The following is a 24296-nucleotide window of genomic DNA, read 5'->3' as shown; positions in this document are numbered from 1 at the left end:
ATTTCTCAAAAAGCAAAGAAAGAGTATGCTATGGTTTAGATATAGTTTGTTTGGCTCCACCAAGTCTCACGTTGAAATGTGATCCCTAATGGTGGAGGTGAGGCTTGGGGGGAGGTGTCTGGGTCACAGGAGCAGATCTCACATGGATAGCTCAGTGCCACTCTGGGGGATGAGTTCTCACTCTTATATCCCACAAGAACTGGTTGTTGAAAAAGAACCTGGAACCTCCCCTTCTCCTCTCTCTCTCTCTCTCTTGCTTCCTCTGTCACTGTGTGATCTCTGCATAACAGCTCCCCTTCACCTTGTGCCACGAGTGGAAGCAGCCTGAGGTCCTCATCAGAAGCAGATGCTGGCACCATGCTTCTAGCACAGCCTGTAGAACCATGAGCCAAATAAACCTCTTTTCTTTAAAAATTACTTACCCTCAGATATTCCTTTATGACAACACAAATGGACTGCACCACAGTATTTTCACAAGATAATAAACAAATTCACCATAAGATAAAAGAAAAATCTGACAAGTAATCCAAAGTAGAAGTTACTCTCTGATCCTGAAACATGACAGATATTTTTTCCTTCCAGCCATAAACCTCTCTAGCAAGCTTGTTTATTCACAAGATAGCTTTAAAAATCACTCCCCAGGTTTGATTTCTTTTTTCAAGCCTATTCTTTCACTCTGTTTTAGTTTTCCTTTTTTTCTTATTGAGAAGGGGAAAATGGACACACAAGCACATGTATACACACACATATTGTAAGACTATGACTTAATGAAACTACAAAAGGTGTATGTTCAGCCAGCATCTGGTGCCATGATTGCTCCCTTAAGTACCATCATTCTGCAAAAGTTTTTGTTCTAACTCCCCTTCCACTTCTTTAAAGAAAAAAAAAATTCTACTGTGTTGTAAGACAATTCTGTGTACCTTGTAAGTCCTGAATAAAATTTAATTGTTGATTATGATGATGACATTGAATACTAAGGTTAAGGTCCATCAGGGTTCTTTTTGTATGCTCAGCATTGCATCTTTTTATTTTCTGTGAACACTATCAATCTATGCTCTTTAATCTCATTTAATTATAGGCAGACAGAACATGAATAGTCAGCCAGAGAAACTTCCCTAGCAGGCAGGGCGCAGTGGCTCATACTTGTAATCCCAGCACTTTGGGAGGCCAAGGTGGGCAGGTCACCTGAGGTCAGGAGTTGGAGACCAGCCTGGCCAACATAGTGAAACACCGTCTCTACTAAAAATACAAAAATTAGCTGGGCATGGTTGTGAGTGCTTGTAATCTCAGCTACTTGGGAGACTGAGACAGGAGAATCATTTGAACCCAGGAAGCGGAAGTTGCAGTTAGCTGAAATCATGCCATTGCAGTCCAGCCTGGGCAACAAAAGCAAAAACCCATCTTAAAAAAAACAAAAAAAAACAAAAACAGAAACCCCCTTAGCCACTTTTTCTTTGCTCCTTCCTATGATGAACTCTGCCAAGCTTTGGGAATGGAGGAGACACTAATAAACTAAGAGAAAAAGGAAAAGACATGCTAAAGAGTCTTCTGTGCTACCCTGCAGCTCGTTTTGCTCACTCACCCCCATTCCTCTGTTCTAGTCTGATTCTCCATAAGTTGTTAGCATTCTAAAATGGCAAGTGGGAAGGTAAAGCAGAACAGAAGACCATGGGGGTAAGATTAAGACTTCCTTTTCTTCCCGTTTCCTCCACTAAGCAGCAGCAGAGGGGAGGGATAAGACAGGTTGAATCTCACTAACCATACCTAGGGAATTCCTCTACCCTCTTCCATCACATCACATCTGCTGTGTGGTTTGTCCTTGGCTGCTGCCTAGGTAAATCAAACCTTAGCCCAAGGAGCATCCATTTACTTCTTTCACCGTAGTCTTTGCCAATATATTCTTCAAAATCCAGCTCAAAACTAAAACTCCCAACTGCTTCACCAATCTTCCCAGTTAGGAATAAGAAGCTGCTGAGTACTTTTGGTCAGTACTATTTGTGTGAGGCTGTCCTGGCCTTGCAGTTTCATGTGTGGACTGTGTCTCTCCTACCACACTGTGTACACTCTGGGAAGCAGGGACTGAACCTTAATTTCATGTGCACAATTTTTTTCCTTTTAAAGTTCAAGGGTACATGTACAGGATGTGCATGTTTGTTACACAGGTTAATGTGTAGCATGGTGGTTTCCTGCACCTATCAACCAGTCCCCTAGGTATTAAGCCCCACATGTATTAGCTATTTTTCCTGATGTTCTCCTACCCACCAACCCCCCACAACAAACCCCAGTGTGTGTTGTTCCCCTCCCTGTGTCCATGTGCTCTGATTGTTCAGCTCCCACTTATAAGTGAGAACATGCAGTGTTTGGTTTTCTGTTCTGTGTTAGTTTGCTGAGGATAATGGCTTCCAGCTCCATCCATGTGTCAAACACAGACACACAGACCAATGGGACAGCATAGAGAACTCCAAAACAAGACTGCACATCAACAACCATAGGATCTTTGACAAACCTGACAAAAACAAGCAATGGGGAAAGGATTCCCTATTTAATAAGTGATGCTGGGCGAACTGGCTAGCTCTATGCAGAAAATTGAAACTGGACCCCTTCCTTAGACCTTATACAAAATTTAACTCAATGCAGATTAAAGACTTAAAACCTAAAACTATAAAAACCCTAGAAGAAAATCTAGGCAATACCATTCAGGACGTAGGCACAGGGAAAGATTTCATGACAAAAACATCAAAAGTGGCTGGGTTATATATCCAAAGGATTATAAATCGTTCTGCTATAAGGACACATGCACACGAATGTTCACTGCAGCACAGTTTACAAGAGCAAAGACCTGGAACCAACCCAAATACCCATCAATGATAGACTGGACAGGGAAAATGTGGCACATATACACCATGGACTATTACTCAGCCATCAAAAACGATGAGTTCGTGTCCTTTGTAGGGACATGCATAAAACTGGAAACCATCATTCTCAGCAAACTGACACAGGAGCAGAAAATCAAATGCCGCATGTACTCACTCATAGGCGGGTGTTGAACAATGAGAACACATGGACACAGGGAAGGGAGCACTACACACTGGTGTCTGTTGCGGGGAAATAGGGGAGGGACAGCGCGGGGTGGGGAGTTGGGGGGGGATGGCATGGGGAGAAATGCCAGATATAGGTGAGGGGGAGGAAGGCAGCAAATTACACTGCCACGTGTATACCTATGCAACAATCTTGCATGTTCTTCACATGTACCTCAAAACCTAAAATGCAATTAAAAAAAAAAAGTGGCTGGGTACATGACTCACACCTGTAATCCCAGCACTTTGTGGGGGGCGGGGTGGAGTGCAGGGGCGAGACAGGTGGATCACCTGAAGTAAGGAGTTAGAGATCAGACTGGCCAACATGGCAAAACCCTCTCTCTAATAAAAAATACAAAAATTAGTGGGGCTCGGTGGCACATGCCCATACTTCCAGCTACCAGGGAGGCTGAGGCAGAATTGCTTGAACCCAGGAGGTGGAAGTTGCAGTAAGCCTAGATCGTGCATTGCACTCCAGCCTGGGCAAGAGTGAGACTCCACTGCAAAATAAATAAATAAATAAAAGTCAAAAGCAATTGCAACAAAAGCAAAAATTGACAAATGATATCTAATTAAACTAAAGAGTTTCTGCACAGAAAAAGAAACTATTATCAGAGCAGACAGACAACCTACAAATGGGAGAAAATTTTTGCAATCTATCCATCTCTGCCAAAGGTCTAATAACCAGAGTCTACAAGGAACTTAAACTTACAAGAAAAAAACAGCCCCATTAAGAATTTGGCAAAGGACATGAACAGACACTTCTCAAAAAAAGACATTTATACAGCTCTGCATACAATTTTTAACTCTCACATTTACTGTGTGTTAGAGTTTAAAATGGAAATGTACAAGGTTTTGACCTACATGTATTTTGTAAGAAACCAATCTATTGTTGTCCATTTTGCTATTAAGTGCACAAAAGTGTATGTTTTCACACATTGCCTATAAAATGTCAAAAAAAACCCAACAACAACAGAGGTTTTGGCTTGTTCTGCAACTAAAATTAATGTTCCTGTGAATATTCTGTACAACCTTCAAAAAGACAACCAAGATGAAGTGTAGTACCCAATATAACCTCCAGGGAAACTAAGTACTCTGAATTAAAAATTACCACCACATTATCAACACATGGTCCAGTTATAACCCATCATCTCTGATAGTTACTCAAGCCAAAAAAATGAGAAACATTTGTGTTCATTCAGCTTCAAAAGCTTGATTAGGACACACAGTTTTATATAGTCACATTCACATTCCAAATTTCCAGGTGACATATATTAAGTTAATTAGAAAGCCAGTGTTCACTAAGTGGCAATTCAACCTCATTTCAATTAAGAAATTACACTGGGTTGGCCAGACACGGTGGCTCCCACCTATAATCCCCGAACTTTTGGACGCCGAGGCGAGTGGATTATGAGGCCAAGAGATCAAGACCATCCTGGCCAACATGGTGAAACCCCATCGCTACTAAAAATACAAAAAAAAAAGTTAGCTAGGCGTGGTGGCGCATGCTTGTAGTCCCATTTACTCAGGAAGTTGAAGCAGGAGAATCGTTTGAACCCAGGAGGCGGAGGTTGCAGTAAACAGATTGCACCACTGCACTCCAGCCTGGCAACAGAGTGAGACTCTGTCTTAAAAAAAGAAAGAAAGAAAGAAATTATACTGGATATTGTTTTACCTTGCATATAAACTGCGTGCAGGGTAGAAGTCCAAAGGTGATAAGCGTATAAATTTCAAGTCTGATTACTGCTTGTACCAAAATACATTGACGATTAATTCTTAAAGCCATAGTTCACAAATACCCTAGTTAAGAAATATACTCAGAAAAAGGAAGATTCTGTTTCTTTTAAAAAGTATAACCAAAATTAATGTGTGTGTGTGTGTGTGTGTGTGTGTGTGTGTGTGTGTGCATGTGCAGGCGTGTGTTTTCTTTTCATACAGCATATCTGGTTTTAACAGAAACACATTCGCAATAGGAATCATGTTCTATTTAAACATATCCTCTGTAGATCAAAAAAGGATCCTAACATTCTCTTTCTAAGTCATTAATAAATAAAAGTTGTAAAGATTAAAAAGGATGATTTAAATAGTTTTCCAACACTAACCAGTACTAACCAGTGGGTGTCTGTGGAAAATCTCATTCAGGAGAATTTAGTGATTTGGCAATGGTTCCTTCTGAATCGCTCATTCAGGAAGCAAATGATCCATGATCTTTGCAACAGAATTTTTGCTTTAAGCTATGTGACTAATCCTCCCACAGCCTGGATTTTGCCCACATGTTCTTGTCTAGTGCATTCCCTGCACATTCCTCTCCTTGCCCAAGTCCATCAGAGACCATGATGTATTCTACCAAAGATTAGACGTTCCTATGTAGCTACTAAGTAAATGCATACAACGCAAAATGGAGACAAGATAAAGCAAGCCCCAGCACTCTGTACAATAATAAAGATTCTTTAAAATAGTAAGGACAACCAGAAGAGTTATCTGTGTAATCTCGATAGCAAAGTCTATTTCATACCAAAAACAAAACACGAGACACTTTTGATCATTTTCTCACTTAAATGGGCCATGGTTTTATTTCAATGCTCACACCATTTCTACAAAGAAGGATTTGTCTTAATTTAGGGTTCAACATCCTAAATTGCTTTTCTAGAAAACTGCAGCCCAATACACAGTACAACACGATTTTTACTGTCTTGCCCACTTTGTCTGTTGCCACCATTAACTGCATTAGTTAGTGAAAAGATAATTGTTTTGCTTTTTCCCATGGGCAACAATGTTTAGACAAAAATGGATTTTTCTTTTCCTACCTATGAAAGTTTCAAGTTTACTAAGGGTGTCTAAGTCTCTGGAGAATATAGTTTAAGTGCCACAACTCAATAGGTTTTATGAAAACAGGTTGTGCTGGGGTAACTTCCTGAAGAAGAAACATAAACTTCATCCTTACCTAGTAACTACTGTGGCTTTCTTGTTAATGAGTAAAGAGCAAAAGACATTTAACTTCAGAAAGGTATCTTATCTCTTTGAATCTGAGCACCAGAAAGAAAAAAAAAAAAGGTATCTTATCTCATTAATGCTACTACATATCAAAGAAGTTAAAATTCACAAGCTGAAATAACATATCAGAGTTTTCATATCCATCACTAATTATCGATTAAATAATCAAATTGTGTAGTTACTATATATAAACATTAAAACCAGACACTAAAGAGGATCTAGAAATGTAACAATCAACAAAAAGAAATTTAGAGTTTGAGCCCTAGATAACAGGAAAAGGTATGTGAATAATTTTTTTTAAGTTACAAAAGCAGAGTATGTGCTATGAATATTCATAGCATGAAAATAATAACTCTGGCTTGGCGTTTGTGGGCTGGGGGAGAATCAGTTCAGAAGAAGTTCCTCAAAAGAGGAGACATTTGAAAGATGAGTAGATCAGGCAGAAAACGGACAGGAGGGATGAATAAAGGACATCTCAAACAGTGAGAAAAGTGTATGAAAATCAAGAGATGGGAAAGTGTAGTTCCAATGCTCAGAGCTTAGGGGACAAAGGAGGAGAGTAGGGGAGGGGAAGCTGGAGAAAAGGTTTGGAACAGTGTGGAAGGTCTTAAATGCTGGCGAGAGACTGAATTTCACTGTGTGGGCTGTAAAGAACAGGGGCAAAGTTCAGAACAGGAGAGCCACGTGATTGTACTTCAGGAGGGAGATCCAGCCCTGGAACAAACGGGAGGAAAAAGGCAAGCAAGAACCTCAGAAGATCAGAAGGGAGGATGAAGGCAACAGGAGGGGACAAACCAAGAACTAACAGTGGACAGGACAGAAGGTGAACCTAGATGTTCTCACATATTTCTTGTCTTAGCAAAATAGTCAGTGAGAAATAAAACATTCATTATTTTCAGAAACATGATCAAAGTATAACAAGATATTTTGTTTATAAATGCTAATAAACTATATACACTAATAAACGAATTTGCTCAACACAAACATAATTTTCTCAATCTATCACAGTTCTATCATTTAGCCAATTTTTTTTAGAATGTTTTTGTTTGCATATAACTTAGATCTAATTGACATTATATATCTGAGGGTAGGGAAAGTGTTTTCTTTCTTCGAAATTCAAAACCCAAGCACAGGAAGGATCTGGCATTTATTAACCATTCAAAGATTCTTTTTCCCCCAAATTAAACAGTACTGTTAATGCTGACAAAAATTCAGATGACTGATAATACAGCTAAGAATTCTGAGTAGAGGCTATTTAAAGGAATCTGAAATTTTATTACTCCCTTGACAACATCTGTGTGAAATCCAAAGAATAAATATCACAGAAATGGCTCAACGGTTCTATTATTCAATTGAATAAAATTTTATTTTAAAAAATTAAAAAAAAAATTTATTAAAAAAACTTCATTGGGCCGGGCGCGGTGGCTCAAGCCTGTAATCCCAGCACTTTGGGAGGCCGAGGCGGGTGGATCATGAGGTCAAGAGATCGAGACCATCCTGGTCAACACGGTGAAACCCCGTCTCTACTAAAACTACAAAAAATTAGCTGGGCATGGTGGCGCGTGCCTGTAATCCCAGCTACTCAGGAGGCTGAGGCAGGAGAATTGCCTGAACCCAGGAGGCGGAGGTTGCGGTGAGCCGAGATCGCGCCATTGCACTCCAGCCTGGGTAACAAGAGCGAAACTCCATCCCAAAAAAAAAAACTTCATTAATTCCAAAGCATTATAAACATGCTTAGGACACATCCTAACCTTCTGAAAGGAGTATGCTCTAAAGAAAGAGTTAGAAAACTTTTTCTGTAAAGGTCCAGATCAGTAAATATTTTAGATTTTATGCAGCCTACCCCTTGATGAAACTACTCAACCCTGCTGCTGTGGCAGGAAAGGAGCCATAGGCAATATGTAAATGAATGAGCATGGCTATGTTCCAGCAAAACGTTACTTATAAAAAAGTGGTAGGTACCTACTGTAGTTTGCTGATCCCTGCCTAGCAGAGAATTCAGCTGTGGTGGCTTGATATGGTTTCACTGTTCTTGCTCCTCAATGCACATAACTCTGATGAAGTGATTTAAAAAATTATTGTGAGAAAATGGGCTCCAAAAATAAAAATATCTCCACTTCTAGTGAAGTAATAAAAGAGAAAACAAAATGAAGAGGTTCTGAGGAAGCAATGGATTCACGGAGACAAAGAGAAGTTCAGGGGAACTTATAAAGAGAATGTAAAGGTCGGGCACAATGGCTCATGCCTGTAATCCCAGCACTTTGGGAAGCCAAGGCAGGTGGATTACTTGAGGTCAGGAGTTCGAGACCAGCCTGGCCAACATGGTGAAACCCCACCTCTACTAAAAATACAAAAGTTAGCTGGGCATGGTGGTGCGCACCTGTAATCCCAGCTTCTTGGGAGGCTGAAGCAGGAGAATCACTTGAACCTGGGAGGCAGAAGTTGCAGTGAGCCAAGATCTCGTGACTGCACTCCAGCCTAGGCAGCAGAGTGAGCCATCATCTCAAAAAAAAAAAAAAAAAAAAATGTAAAATTTGATGATCTCTCAGATTGCTGCTAAAACAGCTCAACATTTATTCTAAGTAGAAATATTTAAAAATGTGACTCGGGGCCGGGCGCGGTGGCTCAAGCCTGTAATCCCAGCACTGTGCGAGGCCGAGACGGGTGGATCACGAGGTCAAGAGATCGAGACCATCCTGGTCAACATGGTGAAACCCCGTCTCTACTAAAAATACAAAAATTAGCTGGTCATGGTGGCGTGTGCCTGTAATCCCAGCGACTCAGGAGGCTGGGGCAGGAGAATTGCCTGAACCCGGGAGGCGGAGGTTGCGGTGAACCGAGATCGCACCATTGCACTCCAGCCTGGGTAACAAGAGCGAAACTCCGTCTCGGAAAAAAAATAAATAAATAAAATAAAATAAAATAAAATAAATAAAATAAATAAAAATGAGACTCATGAAACCATTTCAGGGGATGCTCCAACCAATGCTTTTTAATTGAGAGAAAACTTCAGGGAAAGCTTAAACTATCACATAAAAATACTGCATGAATCTTGACAGAATATTTTGCCTGAGAGAGGCCCAGGGAATTGGAAAATTTATGAAAGTCTCAGATCATATTTCCCTCATGAATTATGATGATCATACTATATTTACTTGATATAGCAGGGGGGAAGTAGAAAATGCTACTATTAAAGCTTATTAATCTATATTTAAATCTTTAAAAGTTAAAAACTATCTTAATTACATTTGCTTAATGATGCTATTGCTAATTTACCATTGAAAGTGACTTACTAGCTATGTGACCTTGTGAAAGTTACTTTACTTCTCTGTGCCTCAGGTTGCTCATCTGGAAAACGTAGCTCTTTCAATGAATTGCCTGAGGATTAAGCAAATTAATGTACATAAAGTGTTCAGAACAGTCCAGCATAGGGAACTGTTCAAATGCTATACTGCTCCTGCTGCTCCCCTGAGTCTCTTCTCCCCAAGTCAGCTTTACTGGTTCCTCCTTCCCCCTACCCCCGCCCTGTTGTCTCCTTTTGGCTTCTCCTGGGTGACCTTGTCTTGCTCTGAGGGCTTAACGCTACCATTTGCTGGAGACTGCTCAATCAGTCTCCTCAATGCTGACCCCTTTTCCAGATTGCATTTCCAATTTCCTACTGTCCATTCCATTGAAATATATCAACGGCACCTGAAACTCATTATTATTAAAATCAAAAAATCAAACTCATTATTATTATTATTAGGACAGAGTCTCACTCATTCACTCTCAGGCTGGAGTACAGTGGCACAATCTTGGCTCACTGCAACCTCTGGCTTCTGGGTTCAAGTGATTTTCCTGTCTCAGCCTCGTGAGTATCTGGGATTATAGGCGCCACGACCATGCCCAACTAATTTTTGTAGTTTTAGTAGAGATGGGGTTTCACCATGTTGGCCAGGCTAATCTCAAACTCCTGGCCTCAACTGAGCCACCTGCCTCAGCCCCTCAAAGTGCTGGGATTATAGACGTGAGCTACCATACCCGGCCCCATTATTTTTCTACCCTTGTCCCTTTCCTTTCCTTGTGTTTCCTTAGTGACATCACTATGTATCCTTAAATCATGCCAGAAAATATTTTTCCATTTCCATTTCATTTCTCTGCTCCCAATCATCATCTCCTCCAGGCCGTCTTTCATTGTCATCGGAGTTATCTTTCTTTTTTTTTTTTTTTTTTTTTTTTGTGTTTTTTTTTTTTTTTTTTTTTTTTAGTGCAATAGCGCGATCTCGGCTCACCGCAACCTCCGCCTCCTGGGTTCAGGCAATTCTCCTGCCTCAGCCTCCTGAGTAGCTGGGACTACAGACACGCGCCACCANAGAGACGGGGTTTCACCGTGTTGACCAGGATGGTCTCGATCTCTTGACCTCGTGATCCACCCGCCTCGGCCTCCTAAAGTGCTGGGATTACAGGCTTGAGCCACTGCGCCCGGCCTGGAGTTATCTTTCTTAAAACATAGATTTGATCACGTTATCCTCTTGCTCAATTACTCTCTATTGCTTGGGGAAATGATCTATGAACCTAAGAGTACACTTCAGAGACTCAGGAAAGTGTCTGAAATTAAATATAAAAATTTGTGTGTCCTTGATTTAAAAAAAAAAAAACATGGAATCTGTCCTAGAAGACAATTTTTAAACTGCTCAGCAGGGTAAAATCTGCAATTTAAGTTGATCCTAGTCACACTCCTATATCTGAAACATACTATTATGTGGACAACAAAAGGAATGTAAGTATATTTCTGGTGTCTGGATATTGAAATATAGGTTTGAAATTTCTTATAGTCAAAGTTTCCACATTATGGAGAATACATAGTCATAAATATGTAGACACACATTGTGTTTACTTAACTAAATCTAGGGACACCCTTACTGGTGTCTCTGGATTTGAATGAGATCAATGATAAAGACCTGAGGCCTATGTTCAAATCCTGGCTCAGCCAATTACCAGTAATGTGACCTTGGGCAAGTTACATAGCTTCTGTTCTATGATCTGTGAAGATGGAAGGAGTAATAGTACCTGCCTTTTGGGATTATTTTGAGGATTAAATTAGTTTATTATGTACAGTTTATTTATTAGTTTATTTATGTATAGCACTTAAGACTACATAAGTGCTTGCTATTATTGTAATTATTTATTGAAAGCCAAGACTCAAGTTTGCAAGAGATAATCACAGAGCAAAAAAAATTGACCTAGCCCACATAAGCCTCAAGCTTTAATCAACCGAGTTAATTAGCCAGAGAATATTAACAAAGATGGCCCTTTTCACTAATGTTTTTATCAATTGAAAAGTGTTTCAGGCCTATCTGATAAAATTCTTTTAGTAGCTTGCAATAACTAAAAACATCAGCTCAGAATATTTCCAAGGCAAACTATAGGTACACTAAAATAATTACTCTGAATAGAAAACAGCCAGAGCTGCTCTTCCCTGGGCAGCAAATCAATGGGCATCTCATTACTTACCACGTGTCCAATGTGAAGGGGAAACGCTAAGTAGGAAATTGAGAAGAAAGAAAAAGGAGCTCAATGACTCAGCTTTCAAACAAGCTGGTGTCTTGTTTGCCAGAGATATGGGGTATTAGGCATTAGCAACACACACCTGGCCAAGAAAAAAAGCTGTGAAATGTAGATCCCAACATCATCAAATCTATGGACAAATCAAAATAAGTGCACGCTGTATGCCTTAGCTGACTTTCTCCTAGTGATATGGTTATGCGATATATTTGGGGCTGCCTCTGTTGAAAGTTTTCAGCCAAAAAATGCTATTTTCACCCATACTATATATATTGCAGTTGTATAAACAGTACTATTTGTTCCCCAACAACTCCCAAAAGGATCACTTTACTGTTTATTAATGGCATAGTAATCAGATCTTAGGTTAAAATACCTTTTATTTACTTATTTATCTTTTTTCTTGAGACATGGTCTCACTTTGTCACCAGGCTGGAGTGCAGTGGCACGATCTGAGCTCACTGCAACCTTGACCTCCCAGGCTCAAGCGATCCTCCCACCTCAGCCTCCCGAGTAGCTGGGAATACAGGCATGCACCACCATGCCTGGCTATTTTTTTTGTCGAGATGGGGTTTCACCATGTTGTCCAGGCTGGTCTTGAACTGTGAATGTGAAGCTCTCATGATTCACCTGCCTTGGTTTCCCAAGGCAGGGACTACAGGCATGTGCCACAGCACCCAGCCATGTTAAAATACTTAAGTTAATATTGAAACTAGGGAAAGAGAGAATAAAGCCAAAATTCCTTCGCTTTACTATTAAAGATCCTCCAAGATCTTACCTCAACTAACTTTCCACCTTACTCTTCCAGGATATACTTCTAAAAATCTTCAAGCAAATGAAATGTCTTGCAATTCCCACAATCATATTCACTCTTTGCCCACTCTACGCATTTCCTCTACCTAGAACAGTCTTCCAATTACATCTCCAAAGTCCAAATCCCATCCTTTTCAGGCCCTGTCTGGATGACATGAAGCCATTCTCTGTGGCTCAGTGGAAGTAATTATCCAGGTTCTTAAACTTTCACAACTTTCACTCAGCACCTCTGGGACTTTCCTTAGTCCATCTTGATCAAAGTTATTGACACGTGTCTTTTCTTTTCAAGACTGGATGTTCTCTAAGGGCAATGTATTCAACTGCTCCATCTTTGTAGGCCTGCCTGCACCATGTGCACATATGCCCATGGCAGGTGCTCGTGGTTTTTGCTACAGTATTCATTATATACATTCTTTAAAGTAGAAACATGTTGGTCACATGCAAACTGAGGTCAAAATAATGTTTAAACCAAATGGACAAGTACATGCATTCAGATAAGTTTTGCTGAAGAAAGACTTCAGTTTAAAAGATATGCAATGAGACTTGTTTTCTTGTGAAGCAAGCTGAGAGAAGAGAATTGTAATGCTACTCCCAGGGCATTTACCAACTAGTAATCTGCCAAGAGCTACGAACAGTGGTGCATTAAAAGCTGACTTCCCATTCCTGTAACTGATAATGTACTTTAATATACTTCCAAGTTAGATAAGTCATAAGACAGCTGATCCTGTCTTTCACCTGCTGCAAACTTATAACACTGTTTGCCTCTGGGGCTTTGGATCAAGAACTCTCAAGACCTGCAAATACAGTGATCATTTCATCATCATCTGTAATACGCCTTTAACGCTAAATACCCAAGGATCAAAATGCAAAAATTAGAGAATCTGATACATAACAGAGCACACAAGTGCCAAGACAGGGTAAGATTAACGAAAGTATATCTAAACATTGGCAGTCTGATACTACTTGGGCAGAAGTTGACAAGTCCTAACATGGCACTTGGCACTATCTGAAACGCTTTTTGGATCTCAAAGTAGAGGCTGACTTCACTCTTACGTGAAGCTCCAGGGCTGTGCTGATCGGCAAGTTCTTGCCAGACCACTGGACAGCTGCCCACTGTCTGCAGTCCTGTGTTTACAGTTGACATTTCTCTGCCTACTCAGTTCAAAAACTGTTACATAAATGAGTTTCAATATTCACTCTTGGGCAAAAGTAATTTTCCTAAGCCTCAAATCCTGAAAGAACAGACAATCTAAGTCCTAAACCAGATGAACGAACAGACTTTTACGCAATAGTCTTGACCAAGTCGTGCTAATGGGAAATGTTCTGTTGGGTCCTCTGTTAGGGCTTTCATATTGGTGACATCTGAACATCAGTCTAGAATATTATGTTTCTAGTATCTATTGGATTACTGGAATGGCAACTGAATCCTTGGGCAGGGAGCAGGAGATTCTAAGCATTTTAACTGAGTCAGTCTTTAAAATAACGATTACAGCTAGTGCTCGACTTACGACCACGATTGGGACCGGCAGACCGGTCGTAACATGATTTGGTCGTAAGTTCAGTAGGCTATATGTACAGTTGAAATGGTGCACGCGGAGATGGTAGTGCTGCTGGAAGCTGGACTGCACTGTCGTACGCCCAGCTGGGCAACATTTGCACTGCCAGACGCGGAGCAGTCATGGCTAGCGACTGTGGTCGTAAAGTCAAATGGTCGTAAGTTGCATAGGTCGTAAGTCGATCAATACCTGTATATGTACTCTTCTTAAAGTAGAAACAAGTTGGTCACATGTAAACTGAGGTCAAAATAATGTTTAAAATTATTAATAAATTAGGTAAACAGTTAGTGGCACTACCATAAATTACACAATGTTTTTGAAATGATAAAATAGACCCTCAGCAAGTCTAAGGTTTGTATACTCTATCATTTTTCCTATATAGCTTCACCGAATAACCTCAGCTGAATTTCTCTTCGTTTTGTTTTTATGTATCCCTATTGTTAAGCAGCTGAATTTCTCTTGAGTCAGTTCTTCAGCCTCCCAGTCTGCTTTGACAGAATTATTTCAAACTGCCCCATTTCTTAGGCCTCTTGCTGTATCTCTCTTCATCTGCATTTCCATTTGGTTTCCACAGTGACTTGTTTGCTCATTACAGCACAACAAAATTTAACAACTAAATCAGGCATATTAGCATTCTTATGACTAAAGCTTCCTGTATTTAAATAGATAGTATTGGCAGTAAAATTGAAACAAATTTTAAAATGCTGAGACAGTGAACAATGCCATCTATTATAATTCAAAGCTGTTCTGGAAATGTAATTTGATGTGATAGGCTGATTAAAAAAAAAAAAAACTGGATAGGGCAAACAAGGTAGACTATGTTATCACATAACCTCAATTTCCTTGAAATTGAGAGCTTCTTTTGGGCACAAGCGGATGTCTGCGGACTGTGTAAAGACAGCATAGGCTTTTGGAGTTAAAGTGACTCAAATCCCAGTGTTGATGTTTTCTAACTTTGAATCCCTGGGCAGGTTACTCTGCCTATCTAACCCTCAGTTTCCTCAACTGTAAAATGGGGATTTGGCCCGATAAAACCTAGTTCAAGTTGCTTTTGAGATTATAGGTAAGGTGTTCAGGGCCTAGTACTGTCAACTTTCTCATCAGATCAACTAATACTAGGTTAACATCTTTCTTTTTCAAAACCAAAACCAATGGATTATTCTAACACTTCTAGGTACATCACACTAAAAGATTGCCATCTCTGGAGAAATTAGATCCCCAAATGATTAAAATGTTCATATCAAACATCCAACTTTTGTGAGGCTCAGAGAAATAAAGACCATGAATTTAGAACTTCAAAGCACCACAAAGAATAGCCAGCTGTCATGTGGTGAGCAGCTAAGAGCCCAGTGTCTGGAACCATGTAGGTTTACATTCCTACTCTGCCACTTTCTAGCTGTGTGACATTGGGAAAGGTATGCCTCCTCTCCATTCCTTGGTTTCCCTATCTGTAAAATGGGGCTACTAAGAAAGTGTCCACTTCACAGAGTTGTAATGAAAATTAAACAACACTGACTGGTACATAGGAAGTACTCAATGTTACCTTTTATTATTCTTAAAGCAGCTTTGCCCAAAAGTCACATTGCACATATTTCCAGATTCAAATTATTCATAGTTATGCTTTATGATTCTCCCTGTTCATCCCTCTCTCCACAAAAAGAAGAGGTCATCTTTGATAAGGGAGCCAAATTAAAGAATCTAAATTGTGCCTGACTGCTGTTCTCCGTGGTACAGGCCTGACCTGAGCCTACCCCCAACCCTGCTGCAGGGGCCCTATCACAGGCTCCCTCTTTACTAAGGGGCAGTCTATGAGCCTGACCCACTCAGGGAACAAAGAGAGGCTGTGGCCACTAACCCATACCTGGACCAGCCAGTGTGTTATTGTGCGCCCTGCCTGACATTCTTGGTTTTATTCTGCAGCAGTAGCAAAGCAAGAGTTACCAGCACAGCGCAGACTCTCAATTAAGTTGGGATGAATGACATGAACCTGACAAGTGATAAAGCTGGGAGCTTCGATCTCCATAAAAGCCAGAATTCAGTAACTGGCTGCCACTATGCTTTTCCCATATTTGCCTTCCTAAGTGATGGCCCTACCTCAGGATCCACTTGAATACTGATAGAATGCCTATATTGTGCCTGGCCCTGAGCATGTGGCAGTGAGAAATCAGATACCGTTTCTGCCCTCTGGAGCTTACTCTGTAATATAACGAGGCCCTGAAAGGGAGAGGCAGGGTTTGGAGTCTAGAAATATGAGCAATGCTAATGCTGGGAAAAACTCATTCCCTCCCTTCCTTGGGTTGCAATGACCAGAGTCTTTATACATTTTAAATGAACTCTACTGACACCTACAAAACAGTTAAGAATCCATATTTAAATTCTCTTACATTACTGGTGGGAACATAAATTGGTATGACCACTCAAGAAACATGTTTGACAACATCTTCTAAAGGTACAAATACTCTATGACCCACCAATTCCACTTTATATACCCAAGAGAAGAGAGTGTTTATACCCATTAAAAGAAAAATTGTTCATACTAGCTTTACAAACATTCATAGCAGCCCCAAACTTAAACTAGCCCAAATATCCATTAACAACAGAATATTGTGGGAGCTTCCAGGTTGGCAAACACAATGAGGTCCTGGAAGAGTGGCACACCCAAGGTGGGCTTGGATATTCTACATGCCCTCGCTGCCTGTCCCCTCATGCCTTTCCCTATACCTCTCTTCCGCCTGGCTGTTCCTCAATTGTATCTTTTATAATAAACTGGTAAATGGTATTAAAGAAGAGTTAAATGAAGAGAACTATACCATGGCCCACCAATACCGGCACATAAGAGAACAGGTCTATGCAAAGCGATACAAACCAATCCAAAAAGCATACCCTCAGCACAAACACAAAGTTGCAAATTGAAGCTCAGTGCAGATACAATCATGTAGGAAGCACTGGAGGCCATCTTAGGACATTGGGGCAAAAAGTCCCAAGATGGATGCAACATATTCAGGATGGAGGAAGAAAATGGGCAGGGGTGTCACTTGCTGCCATCTCTGAGCTCCCTGCCAACCCAGATGCCGGCCTGCCTCAATTCTCTGGTTATAGGGAACAATAAATGTCTCTATTTTCTGAAAAAAAGACAGAATATTGTGGAATAGTCATATGATGAATAATACACAGAAATGAAAAAGAATGAATGAATTCAGGCAACAGCATGCAACAACATGGATGAATTTCAACATAAAAGAGGACTACTGCATAATTCCATTTATATGAAGTTCAAACACAGGCTACAGTAATGTGTGCTGACAGCAATCAGAATGGCACTCCAAGGGAAGTATGGACGGAAGAAGTAATGAGAGACCTGTCCAATATGCTAAAAATGTTCTATATCTTCATCTAGAGGTGGTTTTGTGTATCCATATAGATACAAGAAGTAATCGTACTTACATTTAAGATGTGTGTATTTTACTATAATTTTACCTTTTAGAAAATTTAAATAAGGGCCAGGTACAGTGGTTCATGCCTATAATCTCAGCATTTTGGGAGGCTGAGGCAGACATATCACCTAAGGTCAGGAGTTCGAGACCAGCCTGGCCAACATGGTGACACCTACCCCTACTAAAAATACAAAAATTAGCCAGGCTTGGTAGTATGCACCTGTAATCCCAGCTACACTAAAGGCTGAGGCAGGAGAACCTGAGAGGTGGAGGTTGCAGTGAGCCGAGATCGTGCCATTGCACTGCAGCCTTGGCTACAAGAGCAAAGCTCTGTCTAAAAAAAAAAAAAAAAGATAAAAGAAAATTTAAACAAGCTAAAAGCACTATATTTACTTTAAAACCTTTAGTGTTCTCCAGCCTTGAATCAGTCATTCATTCACTCACTCATTCATTCAGCCCAATATTTACTCAACATCTACCACTATGGTATGCACTACAAGCCCACCATGCATGGTGTTCATCATTAGGAAGTAAGGATATTAGCAGAGAAAATCACTTCACCGACAGCATCATTCATTTACCAATAAATCACAGACAAATTTCTGACACCTCATCTGTTCCTTTTTTTTTTTTTTTGCTATTATTTGACATTTTATATGTTGCTTATATTTACATGTGCTCTCAATTTAAAATGTAAATTCCTTGGTTGTTCCACACTTTTGTATGCTGTTAAATGCCTAGAGCAGTGTCTTACACACAGCAGGTATGTGACAATTTCACATTTAACATGTTACATCACAGTGCTTTTCTTGGCCTCAAGTTTTCTGGCCAATGTTCTTTTCCCTGGGTTTTCACTTTTCTCTGCTCCTGATGTAACCTGACAATCACTTACTAGAATGATATGTGGCTTATACTTACATATATCCTACAAATAGAGTGTTAGATATAGCTTTTGTTATTTTCAGTTTTCTTTTAAGAGCCCTTTGATCCTATAATAGAGCTTAAGAGTAAGGGAGAGTTGAAGTGGGGAAAGTAAAGAGATAATAGATAGACTCATGTGATTGAAGAAAATGACAAACCTTTTTTTTTTTTTTTTTTTTTTTTTTTTTATAAAAATTTTTTTTTTTTTTTTTTTTTTTTTTTTGAGATGGAGTTACGCTCTGTCGCCCAGTCTGGAGTGCAATGCAGTGATCTCAGCTCACTGCAACCTCCGCTTCCCAGGTTCAAGCAATTCTCCTGCCTCAGCCTCCTGAGTAGCTGGGACTAGAGGCATATGCCACCATGCCTGGCCAATTTTTATATTTTTAATAGAGATGGGGTTTCACCATGTTGGCCAGGCTGGTCTCAAACTCCTGACATCAGGTGATCTACCTGCCTCGGCCTCCCAAAGAGCTGGGATAACAGGCATGAGCCACTGCATCTGGCCTAAACCTTGTTTTGACAGTTTGCAATGCATTGGCAAAAAGAAAAAGAGCCATGTCTCTCTGGCTCCCCTCCCTACTCTGTTCAAGGCCCCACCTGACACCATCTGTATCAACATGCCCAGAAAACACCCTTGTGTATGGCACAGAGAATGCCAGTCTTATTGATCTCCTAGTATTTTTTTAAGTGCAACTCTTCTAAGGGTCACTAATGAGGAAAAGATTTGAAAGTACCAGGAAAAAGCTTGGACCCCAAAGTCAAATGTAGTTAACAATCTTGATATTGCTCTCACAAATGGGGGCAAGATGAAAGAACTTTGAATTTCTTTAGTGTCTTACTTTTCTTTTCTGTGGTCTTTTTGCACATAGTGATTCCTGAAGCCACCTGTTATCACTGGAGTGAAGAGACTGTGAGGGGCGGTGCTCTGAGGTCTCAGCCCCACTCCATGTGCTAAGGCTTTGTGTTCATGTTCCTGCTGACCTGTGGCATCTGAGCAACTGAGTACCATCTGCTCCCTCACAAGAGCCATGCCCACCTTACAGACGGAGCAAGCTGATCGACCACAAGCCCCGTGGCTTTGCGGTAGAGCATGCTGACATAACAGAATTAGCTTCTGTTTGGTTCTTTCACTGTTCAAAGGGAGAATCCCAAATGCCACAGTATTTCACTTTCTGTCCTCTTCTGAGACACCAGCTTACCGTAAATTATAAGGTTTCATCCTGGGTGCAATCGCCGTTAAGTCATACTCCAAGTTGCAATAGGTCAATAAACAGCTGAACAGTTGGTGTTATCCTACAAAATTCAGAAACACACATATATGTGGCTCCAATAGTTCACTGGCCTTACTGCGGTCTTCTTGGTATTGACACCAGCATCCCCAACAGGCCCAGTGAATCTCAGTGTGATCTTCCCCTGCTTCCTTCCTGGCCTCATCCCACACGATGTTATTCTTCCTCTTAATTCCTAAAGCACATTCTGTTTCCTTGGCCCGAAAAATACTTCTTTCCCTTTCCTTACCATCTAGTTAATCCCACTTCAGCCTGTCAGTTCCCTGGGGAAGCTTCTCTGATCCTGCAGGCTGGGCCGGATCTCTCTGCTTTGCAGTCTCACAGCACCTGCATTTTTGTTTTAGCATTTATCACAGTTTGCAATTAGAGCTTTCTGTGATATTTTTCAGGCATATGTTTTAACCCGCTAGTCTGTAAGCTTCTCAAAGCTACATGATGCTCAATAAACATCTGTAGAACAAAGCAGGGGAGGAATGAGAAAAGGAAGAAAGGAAGGAAAAAAGATAGAGAAGGAAAGGGGAGTGAGACAGAAAGAAAATAAAAAATCAAAGTTTATGAATGTAGTGCCTGCTCCAGTCTTGTCAGATTTAGGCCAATGAGAGGGTCTTAATCTAACCCAGATTAGACTTCCCACCTAAAGACTACCATGCTTCCAAGAACTGGAACAAACCTTCCCATTTAAAGCCACCACAAAAAAAGAACCAGTAACCTCTAACATGCTGAGGGACAATTATTCAATCCTGGAACGGAACTTGGAAAACAGCATGAATAAATTAAAGTATCCAGCTGGCAAGCTGGCCCATACCTGTAATCCTAACACTTTGAGAGGCTAAGGCAGAAAGATCACTTGAGCTCAGGAGTCTGAGACCAGCCTGGGCGATAGGGAGATCCTGTCTCTACAAAAAATAAAAATAAATTAGCCAGGCCTGGTGGCACACACCTGTGGTTCCAGCTACGAAGGAAGTTGAGGTGGGAGAATCACCTGAGCCCAGAAGGTTGAGGCTGCAGTTAGCCATGGTTGCACCACTGTACTTCAGCCTAGGTGACAGAGCAAGAAGCTATCTCAAAAAAAAAAGAAGTATCTGTGTGGGCCAGGGGCAATGACTTATACCTACAGTCTTAACACTTTGGGAGGCCAAGGCAGGAGGACTGCTTGAGGCCAGGAGTTAAAGATCAGCCTGGGCAACATAGCAAGATTTCATCTCTACAAAAAGTAAAAAAAAAAAAAAAAAAAATCAGCCAGTACTAACTACTCAGGAGACTGGGGCAGAAGGATTGCCTGAGCCCAGGAGTTAGAGGCTGCAGAGGACTATGATCGTACCACTGTACTCTAGTCTGGGAAAAAGAGTGAGCCTCTGTCTCTTAAAAAAAGAAAAAAAAAAAGTATCCTGTGCAAACGTTTTGGGTGGTGTTCAGTCATTTTATAGAAACACACATGAATTTCTAATAAGACAACAATTAGTACCCTAAAAAAGTAAAATATTTAAAAAGTCACTGTGGCCCACTGAAAATACTCTTGAGTTTTCACATTCCCTTTGAGGTCTATACAAATTACTCCCAATGTAAGGGCCAGGGACCCATTGGAGAATATACAGTTGTAAGGGGCCTGGAAATACACACACAGAGGAAGTATTGCCTGCAGACTGAATACATTAAAACCCAATTATTACCATGTTGAAGATCAGGAAATTTTGTATGTTGAAAAAGGCCCTCATACTCCAAATAGTTCAAAGCTATGCAATTTAGAAATTAGTTATAATTGGTCCTGTTTCCCAGCACGAATGGAAGGTCCTCTTGTGAAATGGGCCCTTATCACTCTGTCTGAGTCAAAATTGTTTTCAACCTCATTAGGGAACTCGCGAGACATGCAAGGTGCTGCAGTACCTAACCTACTGCTTGGAGGAATATGGGCGATATTCAGGAATTAATGTTTCTGAATTGCTGTAAGGTCTTTAAAGGAAATGATGCCATAAAAACCCACAGTGTTAGTGTGATAATGATCAATTTGGACATTTATATGAGAGAATGATGCTTCAAATCAAGTAATTTCAAGGGACTTAATTTACTTTCTTTTCATGTTTTATGGGTTTTACTTTTTCCTAGTTAGATAATTTTCAGAGCTGAGTGATATAACTGAAAGATCTTACTGGACAAAGCAATTGACATTCACCAAGGAAGGTAGGGTAGTGTCCCATAACACGGCCCCATTGTGGGTAACAAGGAAGGGAGGCCCCACCACCAGACAGCTCCCTGAGCTTCACGTTAACATGCCACAGTCCCCTCTGTGGTACATGTGGGCTATGGGTGGCCAAAAGCGCGAGCCAAACAGCAGAAAGAAGCTTCAGGGATCCTGAGGCAGTTTTTAAATTTATCATCATCATTTTAGAAAATACTGAGAATTTTCTGTTTCACCTGTGTACACACACACATGTACACAGTTGAGTGTGGCATGAGCTATGAGAGACAACGTTTTGTAGGCAGGAAACTGCCATGTCCCACATGTTCACTGTCACAGAGAGAAGGGAGTAATTACCAATCATCCCAATACAGCAGAAAACCACACTTGCCAGGAGTTAGATGTCTGGGTTTCTAGTCATGGTTCTGCTGCTTTGAGGTATGTCACTTTGTGCAAGTAACTTACCATCTCTTGGTAAGAAGCTTAAACTCTTCATTTATAAACCAAGAATGCTAGGCTGCTTGAGGATTGCAAAGCTCCTTCCAGCTCTGATAGTCTATTCGTTTTTTTTTTGGGTTGGGGGGGCCAGAGTTTCTCTCTTGTCATCCAGGCTGGAATGCAATGCTGCGATCTGGGCTAACTGCAATCTCTGCCTCCAGAGTTCAAGCGATGCTCCCAGCTCAGCGTCCCGAGTAGCTGGGATTACAGGCATGTGCCACCACACCCAGCTAATTTTATATTTTTAATAGACACCACACCCACACAATTTTGTATTTTTATTTCACCATGTTGTCAGGCTAGTCTCAAACTCCTGACCTTAGGTGATCCACCTGCCTCAACCTCCCAAAGTGCTAAGATTACAGGCGTGAGCCACCACACCTGGCCTTGACAGTCTATTCTATATGTGCTTTTGCCCAAGATCATGCCAACAACTTGTTTTTGCAGAAAACGGTTATGGAACTAATTCTTATTTCAGAACAGAAAAGATCCAGCATTAAAAATATTTTTAATCTAATTTTTCACCCATTTACATTACAAATTTGAAACTGTAGCATTGAAAGACTGAGTCTAGAACTTCTAACATGACAAGAATTAATGAAGTACCAGGAGAAGAGTATGTTGAGTATTATATGCAATTTGGATGTACTTTTTCCAACTCTACATTTCAACTCTATTTGATTCCTCATCTCCATCCCATATTTACCCAAATTATTAATTCTTAGAAACAGTTTAAATAAGGTGAAGGAGATCTATATATATTGATATCTCCTAATTTTTTCATTAAACACTGGCCACTAGGATGATGACCATCGTTGCCTATGTCCTAACATTGTACCTTTAAACAGTCATTTAGAAACGCAAGCATTCAGATTTCTCTCCTCCACCATCAATCCACTGGATCCCACAGCCCTAAAGAGGGGGACTATTAAGCTACTTCCTGCTGAAACATCAAAAGGAACTCTGCTCTTGCCACACCGCATTTTAATGATGTCTATTTCAAAATATTAGTATTTCTTCTTTATTTTTTTCCCCAAATAAAATCAGTTTATTGTTTAATTGCACCCCAAAGCAAATTATCTCCGTACTAAGTAACTACTACATACACACAAAATGCTTGTTAATGTAATAATTTCCCTGGCTCATCCAATGTACAATGCATATGATTTCAAAGACTACGATTTGGGGCAAGTGCACACGATGTAAGAAAACAACTCTCCAAGTTTCAAAACCTGCTCTTATACGACACTCAGGTCATCAGATCATATTTACTTCTTGATAAGATGCTGCACTGTCATTCATCAATCTACCTCACAACGTACATTACCAGATGCCGATTTGAGGGACTAGAGGTAAAACTTTAGTACTATATTTAATGGGCTGAATAAGGTAATTACAAGTAAGTTTGCTTTACCTTCTGTTGAAGACCTCTTTACAACCTCAAGTATTTCTTCTTAAAAAATGAATATTAAGATTAAATAAACCCAATGACACTTCTGGTATCATTTATTTTGATCATAAAATCCTTGCCATGGAGACAGATTTTGAATAATAGGGATGAAGTGGAGCTTGACAAACATTTTGTTACTACCAGAATGCCAGTAAATTTGCATTTTTGCCCATCAAAACCAATTATCTTTTGCAATATTTATTATGGAAAATTTAATACTCAAACAAGTAGTTAACATGTTAAACTGTTAGATATTTAACATACTTACTTCATTATTATAGATACTTAGTTTGAAAACTGACATACTTCTGAGACTGGCATTTCAAACCTGTATGGGCAAAGTTTTTCTAGCAAAGTAAAAAAATGTACCTCTACACTTAATTCTAAATTTTCCTATAAAATAAGTAAAATAATTCAGGTCTGCATCTCAAATGATACATACTTACAATGTTTTGCCTTAGACATTCACTTTGTGCATGAACACATATATCCCTACCCTGCTTAATATAAAATACTAGCCAAAAATGCCCTACACATTGCCTATCAT

At 40.2% G+C, this 24296-nt stretch overlaps 1 protein-coding gene across 4 annotated transcripts in view; it reads right to left on the bottom strand.

The window, feature by feature from the left end:
* OSBPL6 (oxysterol binding protein like 6) overlaps positions 1 to 24296 on the bottom strand; it is a 207281-nt gene that overhangs the window by 112920 nt on the left and 70065 nt on the right. The gene's annotated exons all lie outside the window — the stretch shown is intronic.

The sequence above is a fragment of the Cebus imitator genome, unplaced genomic scaffold (genome assembly GCF_001604975.1).
Source record: "Cebus imitator isolate Cc_AM_T3 unplaced genomic scaffold, Cebus_imitator-1.0 Scaffold78, whole genome shotgun sequence".
Taxonomy (NCBI): domain Eukaryota; kingdom Metazoa; phylum Chordata; class Mammalia; order Primates; family Cebidae; genus Cebus; species Cebus imitator.
This window is presented reverse-complemented; position numbering and strand designations above follow the sequence as displayed.